Source organism: Podarcis filfolensis, assembly GCF_964270895.1.
Source record: "Podarcis filfolensis genome assembly, chromosome: 5".
Taxonomy (NCBI): Eukaryota; Metazoa; Chordata; class Lepidosauria; order Squamata; family Lacertidae; genus Podarcis; species Podarcis filfolensis.
The window spans coordinates 49,365,037-49,375,395 of NC_139608.1; positions in this window are offsets into that span (position 1 = coordinate 49,365,037).

Below are 10,359 nucleotides of genomic sequence, written 5' to 3' on the forward strand. Positions count from 1 at the left end.
AGCCAGATGGGCGGGGTATAAATAATAAATTATTATTATTATTATTATTATTATTATTATTATTATTATTTATGTATGTTTGTATGAATAACTAACTAACTAACTAACTAACTATCTAACTAACTAACTAACTAACTAACTGATAGCCACCCCCTCCTGCCAGAAGGAAGTAACAGCTGAACAAAACCTCCTTTGTCTGATCCCCCATCCCCAGGCTGAAAAACCAATTGGAATAACACATAAAAGGAGGAATTTGTCTTGACCAGTCATCCTATTCCATCCTATCCTCAGCCCTATACACTACTCTGGAGTCATTCCACTAGCACTCTGGATGGACCTGCTCCACATGAAGCCCTATTTTGCTCTGGAGAACAGGATCCACTTATTATGATTCCCTTGTGCTGTGCTACTCAAACAAGGGCCCCAGAAATAGCTTACATAGAGAGGAACTATGCCTCTCAACCCATTTACCTCACTACTCTCTCTCTCTCTCTTTTTAATACATTTTTATTGGTTTTTTTAACATATGTTAAATGATTGTTGGAAATGATAACTTCTTATCTTATACAATATTTTAGACTTCCATTAACAACTTCTGAAGATTTTCCGTTCTTTATCGCTTGTTCTGCATTTCTTAATTTCTCTATTACTTTTAATTGTTCTTAACCAATAATTCTCATCATAGTCTTTCTTGAAGTGTTTCAAATAGTCCTCCTTACAGAACTTCTTGCAATCCTACTAGCATAAACTGTTTACAGTGGTACCTCGGGTTAAGTACTTATTTCATTCCGGAGGCTGTACTTAACTTGAAACTGTTCTTAACCTGAAGCACCACTTTAGCTAATGGAGCCTCCTGCTGCTGCCGCACCGCCGGAGCATGATTTCTGTTCTCATCCTGAAGCAAAGTTCTTAACCTGAAGCACTTTTTCTGGGTTAGCGGAGTCTGTAACCTGAAGCGTATGTAACCTGAAGCGTATGTAACCTGAGGTTACATACATCCCCGAGGTTCATGACATCTCTCAATACGGCTAGGAAAGAATTTAGATAAAGCTGAGCTAGATAAACCAATGACCATCTGACTCAGCACAAGGCATTTCCATGTATCTGTTGATGTGGATGATATGTCAGGAAAGCTTATAATAAATTAAGGTGCTTTGTTGTTTTCACTATGTTGCAATTCTGCCCATCCTTAACATACACCGGATGTTGCGCTACTGCCTTTGAAATGGGACTTGTAGACTTTCCCGGCAAGGATAAAATGTGTCACTGATTGCCTGGATAAGACTCATGTGTTTTGTCTTTGTCCCAATGGGCAGCAGACACAGAACAATCCATGTTCTTGCACAAGTTATGTTTCACATTTCCACATCCAAGAGCATCAGATCACTGGGATAAACCTCAGTGGCATTTCTAAATTTTGGGTTGCCTAGCTAGTGAAGATAGTGTGTGTGTGTGTACACATACATACACATAATCTTCAAACATTCTTGAAGTTCATCCATCACTCGCCTTATCTCAAGCAAGTTACCAAAAGACTCTTCGCCACTGCAGGCTTAATCTATCCCACATGTGATAGTACGTGTGCAACTGGGACCATCTAAGCAACTAGCTGTGTTCCTCCATCCATCTCACTCTGTCTAGATTCATTAATTCAAGGTCATCTGCTTGGTCTTCTGCCACCTTAGTGACAGCTTCTGAACGTACAGGCGATCAGAGGGTCTGGCTTGCAACATGATTTACAGCACGCAAAGGTTCCCGTCAGGATATTAGAGTTGCACAATAGCATTGCTGGCCTCCTTGAGTAGCTAAGCATAGAAACACAGCCACTGGGGTTTGTAGTTTAGGTGTGATAGTAGCTGAACACTGCATCTCGCAGGCTCCAAACTGGATGCATTTTTTCTATTTTTAAAGGTCAAATCCACACCATACATTGAAAGCATAACCAACTCACATTTAAACAGGGTTGCCATACGTCTGGATTTCCCTGAACATGTCCTCTTTACCAAAGGTAAAATCACCATCTGGGCAGATGTTTAATATTTTGCAATTATATTAACCATAATTACTAGGGCCACTCTAGGACTTGTGTTGGTGATGCCTCGTGTGGCCTTCTGGGGGCCACTCTAGGCCTTGTGTTGGTTCTGGAGGCTGTGCCAAGCTTTGTGTGGTTTCTGCTGGCTGTCAGACCTGGCACAACTTTCCTGGGGCCACTCTAGGCTTTGTGTTATTTCCAGCGGCCACCAGGCCTGCCATGGCCTTTCTGGGACTGCTCAGCCTCGCATCGTCTGGAGACTCAGTGTCTTGTGAGCAGGAGGCCGAAGACAGCAAAGGTAAGAGAGGGGAGGGAATGAGGGGGCAAGCTGGCAGGCGAGGAAGGGCTCAGCACCAGGGAAGGGGTGAGCGATGGAAGCCCCAAATTTTCCTCACAAAATGTTAGCGGGTATGTCATTTTCATTTTTCATTACCATTATTAAATATTTCAATATACCTGCACACACACTATTACTACTACAGTGGTACCTCGGGTTAAGTACTTAATTCATTCCGGAGGTCCGTACTTAACCTGAAACTGTTCTTAACCTGAAGCACCACTTTAGCTAATGGGGCCTCCTGCTGCTGCTGTGATGCCACTGCACAATTTCTGTTCTCATCCTGAAGCAAAGTTCTTAACCTGAAGCACTATTTCTGGGTTAGCTGAGGCTGTAACCTGAAGCGTATGTAACCTGAAGCATATGTAACCCGAGGTACCACTGTATTTTTCTTCCTTCCCACCTCTCCCTGGCCCACCTACAAATGCATCCTGTTTTTTGCTCTTTGGAATATGGCAACCCTACATTCAAAGCACCCGACTTGCCCCAAAGGATCCCAAGAACTGTAGTTTGTTAAGAGTGCAGGAAATTGTAGGTTGGCAGTAGAGAACTAGCTTCCAGGATTCTTTGCCGTTTTCTTAAGTATTTATTATTTTATATGAACACTGCCTTCGAAATACCTATTTGGCGCACGATATATATAAGAAAATCAATAAATAACATTCTAAGCAGAGAGGAAAAATGATTCAGCCATGCCAGATTCAACCAGTGGCGCTTGTCCTCAAATAAAGACTCCTCCAAAGGATTCTCTTAAAATATAAACAGAAGAAGTTAAGGAAGACCAGATGTGAACAAAGCTAGCACATTGCAGGCACTATACCTTTAAATTACATTATTTCCCTCAATGAATTCTAGGCACTGTGGTTTGTTAAGAGTTGCTGGGATCTGTAGATCTGTGAGGGGTAAACTAGAAAAAAGAAAACCAGTATAGCTATATTATAAATGGACTGCTTCTGTTTGCATTATTTTGAGATACAAATGCCTGAATGGAATCAAATTAATAAATATTGGCAGACATGACAAAAATATGTTCTGCTCTAGTAAAATCAAATTCTGCAAATGTTTTGAAATATTCACATGCAGTTCCTCCCTTTTTGCATTTGCTCAAATCTTGTCATGCATACATTGCTGTTTGGAGTAATGTTACATTCCCAAACTGAAATTAGATTCTATAGCTATTACAATATTCTACCCAGATCTAACCGCAGAAGCATACAAGATGCAGGAAAGATTAGAAAAATGAAGTACACGGACCAAACAGAAATGCTTTTACTCCAAAATTTGCTGAAGTCTAAGTGGTTAAATAGTCTACCCATACTGTAATCTCCAGAATAACTTTATAAATCCTTCCCAACTTGGATACCTTGGAAAACAATACCAAATTTACACCTTTCCTTCATGGAGCTCAAGGTGGCTTACGTAGCTCTCCTCATTTTATCCTCACAACATCCCTGTGAGGTACGTGCGTGGCCCAAGGTCACCCAGTGAGCTTCATGGCCCCTTCCCCCCCAAAATGTTTAGGATACATGATAAATCTATGGCAGGCAAACCTCAAACAACATTTGCATCAGTATAGACTCCTGAGCAAATTCATGGGGGAAATAAAGCCTTTCTACTGGATGAGTTGGTTGTCTATTTTGGCCATAATTTTCCCCTTTTGCAAGCAATTTCCCCAAACAATACATTTCACCAATGTCTCTTTCCCCTTGTGTGCCATGTTTCTTTATATTGTGAGCCTGTGGGCAGGGACTGTCTTGTTTTAATTGCTTGTATGTAAGCCACTCTCTGAGCCTTTTTGGCTGAAGAATGGGGTACAAACCTCCAAATAAATAAATGCTATGCTTTGGTTCTATAGTAGTTTTAATATACAACATGTTTTCCTATTGTTATTGTGATATTTCCCCTCACAATACGCTTCAGTTACCATTATTTCCAGTAGGCAGAGTGAGGTGGCTGGTTTGGGGATTCATGAGAGCGCAACAATTGATACTTAATTTATAACCATTGTATTTTTACTGCCAGTGAGAGGGGGGAAAGCTGGGGAATTTTCTGCCAAAATAACTTATCCAATATTATATGCCTTGGCTTGGGAAGGGGGAGGGGAGCTGTGTGTTGCTCCACCTCAGGCAGCAAAATGTCTTGGGTCGTTCCTGATTCCCATTTTGCAACAGAAAAATTTGCCAAAGACTATAGAATAATCCCATGACAAACATAGGGCTTGCACAGAGGCCTTCTTAAGCCTATCCTGACTTTTTACCAACTAGTTGTTGGCACCTGTCTGTCCCGAGAGACAAAGGAAGAAGCGTAAAGTTGGAGAGTAACACCGCCTGCTTACACTGGAAGTAACAGACTTGCGTGAAGTGCTTCTGTATTGTTTCACAATCCAGATTATTTACTAGAGAAATTAGGCACAGAATGATTATACGGCTGCTAATTCTCCCTAATTGCGGGAGACAATCGGGAAGTAGCAGGGAGGCGGGGTATAGAAGTGAAGCTTCCTGGACACGGCTAATTTGTTTTCACATGATTGCAAAATTGGCAGCCTAGAATGGGAGGGGAGAAGGAAAGGGCATTGTCCAGGAGAGCTTGTTCTCTTCCCTTCAGGCTTCTTGTGCACTAGCTGATAAAGCATTTCCTAGAAACCTTCCCAATACTGAGGCAGCAGAATTGCCTTTTTCAGAGGTCAACAACCTTAATTGACAGCCTGGTCTTTAAATCGTCCCAACAGCACATGCTCTGTTCATTATTGTGGGGGGCATTCACCAGATATATGGTTTGTCACCCACTATCCTGTTGCCCAAAACACAGATTTGGGGCTTGTCCACACCAGAGTTTACTATGTGTTTGCAGCTGTTTGCATTTTCATTTAATTTGTGTAGTCCGCATGAGAATACCCTCAAGCAACAACAATATCAATGCTTTGCCCCTGTTAATTAGTTTGATATAGGATAATCCAACAAGGTAGAAGGAACTGGCCTCCAAATTGCTCCACTTGGAGTTGCAGACTATTTGTTTCTGTGTTTTGGGGTGGGTGGATCAGTTGTCATTTCCTGCTACTCCTCTTTCCATGTCCAGTGCTTTCATTACTGACAGTGATGATAATATTCTTTTTCATCCCTCCTAGCTCTTCTGCAACTTGGCCAATCATGTCATCTGGATCCCTCAAAACCAGAAAATTGCAGAAGCAAGCCACATTAAAAATGTCTACACCAAATACTGCAAAGCAATCTGAAAAGTGTATGCTCAAAATTTACAGTTTCATTTTCATTTCTTTTCCAGCTGGTGTGCTCCTGAAAGGCAGAGCATAGTCTTATATATTTACCGCATATATATTATTATATATTTTGAGTCTTCAGATTTGCACAAAACCAGAAAATTGCAAAAGTGTGTGCTGAGTTTTCACAACTGTCTTTGTGCTTTGGGGAACTTACTGGGTGGTGAAATAAATAAATAACAAAGTGTGCACACAGGCTATCTGTGCACATGTCCTATCAGTATTTAATCAGCATAATAGAATAAACAAATAAGAAAGTGGGGGCAAACACAGAAAGTAATACCTATTGATATGCATGGGAAAGACCGCAGTTGCTCTTAATATATAAATATTAATATGTGCATGGGGAAAGTAGATTAACAGATTTATTATTAATAATATAATACAATTATTATTACCACGAGGAGGGAACAGATAAAAATAAATATAAAACATTAAAATTTCATACAGCATATGAAAATAAAAAGGCCTCCCCCATAACTAAGTAGAACCACCTATATAAAATTACATGTGAGCCAGTCTCAACTACCCCAGCCAAATTTCTGGATTTTGGTTGCTGGTGCTTCAGTCGTTCTGCAGCCCTGAACAGAGACAAAGCTGACCGCCAATAGCCATCTAGAATGGCAATGATGCCAAAGGGCTGGAGGTACTTCAAAAAAACCAGGGTCCTCCAATTTACATCTCCATCCTGCAACATTTCAATAGAGTATATGGAGAATAACATACTGATGGGAGTCATCATATAGGCCAAGTTAGTCATTTATTGAGCTAAGACTGGTTAGAAACAATTAAATAAAGGGACATCTTATGGATTCTCTCCCTGTTCTTTTTATCTAACTTTCTTTATAAAGTGAGTTTCAGAATCTTATTTGATTTTGAACTCTCACAGGAACTTCTTTCCCCTTACTTTGAGGATGTAGCAATCTGCTTCTAGAATTCTTCTCTAATGACCACATGAGAACTCCCAACTGGAATATTATTTGGGAAAGTCAGTGGGCAATATCTCTTCTCCCTACCTCATGGGATTGTTGCTGGAAAATTCTAATATCCTCATCAAATTTCACAGCAGACTTTTGCTCTAAAATTAGTAATAGGCAAAAGGTGTTTGGATTGAACATGCCCCCATTTCCAGCAACCGTTTGTGGCACTGAGAGTACGGCAATTTGTTCCAGGCTTCCATGCATGTATTAGAATTTCTGAAGTCCAATTCAAGTAGTATATATTAAGTATGCGTTATATTAAGTAGCTCAAAACAATGCTCAAATGTGGACAAGCCCAAAGTTTTGAAACCCTGGATCTAACTGCAAGTAGCTTCATATAAGAAAAGCAAAGGATTTCAGAGACTGACTTAAGATTCTGAGAAGTTGGAGTCATTTTTCTTTCTTTTTGCAAAGCAAACATAAACACACCTGTGTTTTTCAAGTGTATTTTGTAACTCTGATGAAATTTAATCCTGCGTTGGGAGGAACACTCCCCTTCATGTGGCTCAGAACTACTTGTGTTAAGAGTTTTCAGCCATGTGACCTGAGAGTATTTGTGGTGATGTTAATGCTTTCATATACATAGCAATGAGTCCTTTCACTGCTGGGCTTTTGTTTCTAGCTCAGTTCATGTCAGGGCAAACTATCTAAACAGAGTGGGCATTCAAGCCACGCACAGTTCTACTCACAGCAAAGACCAGCAATTGGACAGGTTCACATTATCATTCCAGAGCACCATCACCACTTTTCAGAGTTTAATGGTCACATAAAGTAAGCCGGCAACTTATGCACATTTAACTTGTGCACATTCAGCTTTATGCGCACGGCAATTTTTTTTAAAAGGGAGCAGGTTTCTGGGGGAAATGACCGGCAATCCCACCTGCCATTGAACCCAATATGTTTTGACCACACACAATTTTGGCTTTAGGCACAATCCCTGGAACGTAACCCCCACATAAGTTGAGGGCTTACTGTTTATGTATACTGGGGCAGCCCCAGAAGGATTAGCACTGCAATAATTCCTTGACTAGTGCCATTCTAGCTAGTGAAGCACTAGTCCAGGGATGGGCAACCTGTGGCCAGGTATCAAAGGCACTGCTATGTATCTGGACAGGGTGAGAGCAGGGTGGTGGCAAGATCAGGGTATGTGAAAGTGCACCAACAGGAGCATGGGATTGGCTCTACCAGCCCTGATTCTGCAGCTGCTATGTCCTTGCACCATCCTGCTATGCAGCAGTAGTAGTAGAAGAAGAGTTTGGATTTGATATCCCTCTTTATCACTACCCAAAGAAGTCTCAAAGCGGCTAACAATCTCCTCCCCCCCCCCCACAAACACTCTGTGAGGTGAGTGAGGCTGAGGAACTTCAAAGAAGTGTGACTAGCCCAAGGTCACTCAGCAGCTGCATGTGGAGGAGCGGGGAATCAAACCCGGTTCACCAGATTATGAGTCCACCGCTCTTAACCACTACACCACACTGGCTCTCCAGTGACACCAGTGTCAGGAGGGTGGCTTGGCACTGGCTGCTCCTGCCTGTGGTCCAATGGATCCTATTGGGTTCCTGCTCCCATCAGTCCCAGCCAGCATGGCTGATAGACAGGGATGATGAGCGTGTTAGGATCTTTAAGCCCAGCCATATATCAGAGGAATTTGGCCACTCTCCAGGTGCCCGGCTTGATTCCATGTTGGCCTCCCCCGTCAGCGACTCCCGGCAAGACAAGGCGAGGTCTCTATCGGCCGATCCTCCTCAACGTGAGAAGAACACAACCACTCCCCCCTGCCATCCCCAGGGAGGGGAGAGAGACAGACAGAAATGTATTTACATGCCTTTATTTCTGTCTTTCCTCAGTGCAGAGAACAACATGTCTGCACCCTCTTTACAGCCACAGCAGAGAGGGAATAACTCCACCCATGTACTTCCAGTACAGGGTCATGTGACACTCTGAGCTAACATCCGGTGCTCAGTGCACATAATAGACTGTCCCTGGTTCCCACGGTACAGTCCCATAACATCAACATCCTGTTTGGCTTTCCAGCCATCTGGAGCACTCAGCAGCATTGCTCCTTTTTCGTAACAACCTCCCCCAAAAGAATCAATGCGTGTTGCGGCAAGCAAAGCGTGATCCAGAGAAGAAAACAAACAGTTGTTATACACATAACACTCCCCTGTTGTTTCAGTTCCACCCTTGGAACTCCCCGCCACTGGTTTCCCCAGTGTACCTCTCTGGTTGTCTGGCTTCCAAGGAATGAGTGCATCTGCATTACCTTGGCTAGCAACTCTCTGTTGTGTCTTTGTCTCTGACTTAGACACAGCTCCAACCTGTTCTCGGTTGTGTCCAACCGCAACACATGCAACAGCTGAGTTAGCAAACTCTTCTGAGTACCTTTTGGGTGGTTCACCCTTTGTAACTCTCTCAGACCTGCGTATGAGGTGCTGATCCTCTCTGCTCACTGGTTCAGTCTCAGGACTCTTAGGAGAACCAGTTCCAACAGTAAACAGTGGCTCATCCTTCACCTGTGAAGGTCTTTCCAATGTGTGAGATTTCCTCTCAATGACTGTGACAACTGAGCTCTCTGAGCTATCACTGTCACTCTCAGTACCACTGTATTCTGTGAAATCATCATCATCTGAATCGTCCTCTGTGGGAAATGTGTGTTCTATCACTCTCTCCTGTTCAGGAGCACTCTCTAGAAATTTTGTGAGAATCACCTGACCAGATTCAGACAAAATTACTCTGTAGAGACCCTTTTCATATCCCACAAAAATGCCTCTGGCATTCTTTACTCCACCTGGAGCTTCTGTCCTCACATGAGACCCAAAAACCTTGAAATGGGCAACAGAAGGTTTCCTGTGGAACAGTTTCTCAAAAGGAGAACTTCCCAACTCTTTCGAAACCTTTCTCATCTTCGTATAACATAACGACATTAGAGACTCGGCCCAGTACTCATGTGGCAGATGTGAACTAAGCAATTGCGCATCCATCCCCTTTTGCAATTCTCTGTTCACCCGTACACAGACACCCCTGTTCCACGCTTCCGCTGAAACAGCAACTTTGTGTCTTATTCCTTTCTTCTGCAGGAACCTCTGGAAATCCTGTAAAAGAAAAATCTGCTTCTCATCTGTCAAAAGACAATCAATGTTAGCATCATGCATATCCTTAACTTTGTCACAAAACTCCTGAAACCTTTCCAAGGCTTCCTGTGGCCTCTTTAACACATAAACCCAGACAAAGTTAGAGAAATGATCCACACACACAAGATAAAATCTTGCATTGCCTCTAGATGGTTCTAGAGGACCAATCACATCAGCATACACCCGCTGAAACGCTCTGTCGACCCTGGCCACCTTCTTGGCGCTCGTTTTGGTCACACCTGCAAGAGAAATCAAGTTAGACTCAGAATTACATTCCATGTAATCACTTTGCTCAAAGTCCAACAAATACAGTCCACGTTTCTCTCTGGCAGAAAGATACAACTCTCCATCTTTGAAGATCTTGCAGCTCTCAGCATCATAGGACAGTTTCAGTCCTTTCTTTGCAATCTGCGAAACACTCAGCAGATTGAACTTCAATTCAGGAACCAAGTAAACATTGTGTATAGTCAGGTTCAGACTCTTTAGATACACAGTTCCAATCCCGGTCGCCTCCAGCTTCTGACCGTTGGCTTGTTCCACAGCGAAGCTTTGCTTCTTAAACGTTGAAAAGAGCGCCTTGTGTGGGGACATATGAACAGAACAGC